Raw genomic sequence first — 3,150 nt, 5'->3', positions numbered from 1 at the left:
AATTGATATCTTATAACTTTTATTTTGCACGAAACTGTGTATCCTATTTATAATTCGGAGAACTCGTGTTTGACATTTACGTAAAATAGTTATGAAACGAGATTCATTTCCTGTTGCAATTCGTTTGAAGCAGGAAATTCTATTCATCCCGATGCACATGTTAAAAGTAATCTGACTACGCTATTGAACGCGTGCTTATAAATTAACCATCGCGTTTGATGCTGACACGATAGAGACATGATTCCGTGGCTAAGATCTACGCGTTTCGATCAAGCGAAAGCTGGACACTCGCACGTAATAGGCACTTATTGACGAGTTGAGGGAATGGAGCTGAAACAGTGAGTTAGCTGCTGTTCGATAACACTCGGCTCTAATAGCAGTCGAGACGATTTGCACGTCTGCACTTAAACGTGCTTACACAGTGTTCTCAAAGATACCAGTGAATAATGTCTGACCATTCTACCAGACAGACAGTCACATTCCTAAATAATTAAAAATTGAGAATCATATTGAAAGTTAATTTAGAAAAATGGGTTGCTAGTATTGTTTAATAATTTTAATACGAATACAAACGAAATACATGAGAGATTATTTTAATGATAGTGAAACTAATTCTAGTTTTATGTGAATATAATTTTTTAAAAATTGTATAGAATTTTAATAAATAAGATATCATCCTCTGGTACTCAAATTATTAGAGTGCATTGACAACAATTGGTAAAAGGAGACTTTTTATCTATTATATCATTACTTCTGTATTGAACATTTAACTCGATCGACTGATCCGCGCATTTTCTACGGTCCCTTCGATTTCCTCCCTGTCTCCCAACTTCTCACCCTTCGTACACATCGAGGGAACATCGAGGAAATCGATCTAATAAATTACGAAAGAATTCGATGAAATCTCTCTGAGACGTCGCGGACAGTTTCTCTCGTTTTTTAATCCTCGAATCAACGATCGCAGATGCTTCCGATTTCAAGTGATTTATAATAAACATTCGGAGGAAAAGTGCATGGCGCAACATTTGGCAATGTTCCTTTCCGACGCAACAGAAACCGGCAACAATAACCCCTGGCAACGTATTCCTACGCCCACGCATTTCATCTTTCATCAACACCTCCTATTCAATTTACTGTTTCATTAGGAAATAGCGAACTATAGTTCGAGTAAAATTAATTCTCATCATAGCAATAAAAATATGAAACTGTTCAATTGAACCATTAGGAATTTTGTCTCTTCGTCGTAAATCATGCTTAGGACTGGAAGATATTTTTACGTATATTCAAATTAATTTTCTTTATTAATGCATTCATTTTATGCATGTCCTTGGGAATACCTAGAATAAGAACTGTGTACATTTGTAATTCCAACGAATGCATAGTGAATCGATGCCAACGGTTATCACTCATGCCGTTACTAGTTAAACGTCGACTCCTGACGTTTTTAATACCGTGCACGTGTACTTATTTCTCATCCGGATTCTCACGTGCACCGATGCATTTCTCCTTTTCTTCTACGATCCGGAAATTAAAATCTTCAGTCATGAACGATTTTATAATAATAATAAACCCCGCGTTTATTACCGTAAATTAGCTATAATAAGCAAGATGGACAATCGATCGGTTTGTCATTTAACTTTGCTATGTGTCGTCCCGGTTTTACATGCATTGAACTCAGATCGAATTTTTATTACTGACCCTAAGAACTTAGTTTCCCTTCGCGATTCTGGCAATTTTAAAAATTGTTCTATCATCCCTCAAAAATTCGGTATTAAAAAAGTTCCGTTTAAAAAATTATTCAGATAATTTTGTGAATACGTGGAATTCTAACGAACGTATTTACTTTCTCACGATAATCGCTAATTAATCACAGGGTAAGAATTGATAAAAATTTCTGAGAACCGTTCAAATGTGAATTCTGCATAGAACGTGTGTATGTAGTATTCGAGACAGAAAAGAGAGTGTACCTATTTGAGAAAAAAAAATAGGTCGGAAACAGGTAGTTGTGTAGGCATATACCCGTTTAGGTGCGGTAGTTTTCATCCCTTAGGTCGTGCGACTCTCGAAAGCTTTCGAGAAAGCTCCGAATTAGGAATAGTAGTAGAATAGTAGTAGTAGTAGTAGTAGTAGTAGTAGTGATAGTAATAGCAGTAGGTCTGTGCGAATCACGTCGCACGTGGCAAGGGTTTCACGCTTACGCGCCGCGATCAGGCATAGAGGCAGCTGCAACCACCGCACTGCATCACCGCGACGGCCGCCGCCACGACGCAGTACGACGACCGACAAGCCTTCTCTCCTTTCGAACATTTTGTACTTCGTCGTCGAGCGCCTCACGGTATTTTTTTAAAATTATATTTATTGTTTAAGTTTGTTCCGTTTTTTTTTGGTTTTTTTTTTTTTATGCACGTCAAACGATCGTTATTTTCGTAGCCAATTCGTCGAGAGTCGGACGAGAGTAACAATTCGGACGAGGTCCTCTCTGGTTTTTTCATCCATTCTCGACGTCTTTCGTTTTCGTTTTTCTCCCGTCGCGGTGGCATTGTGTCTAATCTTACTTTACTTAATTTCTTTCTGGTTTTTTTTTTTTGTGCTTTCTCGTTTGACGAAACTTTCCCCGTCGCTGTGCCAGTGACAATATACGACCCGATCCGAATAAACCGTTCTGAACACGCGATCGTCCATCAGAGAGAGAGACAGATAGATAGATAGAGAGAGAGTGCCGGTGTCTTTCTCTCAAAAAACGGAACCGTATTTTGTTTCTCTTTTACATTTAATCTGTTTTTTTTTTAGCTTTATGTTTTACTTTTGCGCCAGTTTTCACATTTAACCCGCAGAGCACTTTCATAGAGCCCGAATATATGCCCGCAGTTTATACGCAAGTCTGGAATCATATAAATGCACATATTATATGGTAAAAGACAGATCTCTTTTCACGCCTATTACAATCGTTCAGGGGAACATACATACGATTTGCTTTCTATGCCGCATGCCCTCACTTCACGAAAAAACTGCGAGGATTCTCTCCTTCTTGCACCTTTCCAAATCCTTTCATTGTTATCTAATATATCTGTGTATATCGACTGTAGCTAATGTATGTGTAAGTTCTTTCTTATTTAATTTCGTTTTCATATATCCCATCCATGGAAAATA

General features: G+C 37.8%; 1 protein-coding gene across 1 annotated transcript in view; it reads right to left on the bottom strand.

Moving 5' to 3' along the window:
- Positions 1–3,150, bottom strand: part of LOC108628318 (proton-coupled amino acid transporter-like protein pathetic) — an 8,465-nt gene that overhangs the window by 4,560 nt on the left and 755 nt on the right. The gene's annotated exons all lie outside the window — the stretch shown is intronic.

This window comes from Ceratina calcarata, unplaced genomic scaffold, assembly GCF_001652005.2.
Source record: "Ceratina calcarata isolate Rehan_Ccalc_2016 unplaced genomic scaffold, ASM165200v1 scaffold517.2, whole genome shotgun sequence".
NCBI lineage: Eukaryota > Metazoa > Arthropoda > Insecta > Hymenoptera > Apidae > Ceratina > Ceratina calcarata.
Note: the sequence above shows the minus strand (reverse complement) of the source record. Positions and strands in the feature narration are given on the sequence as shown.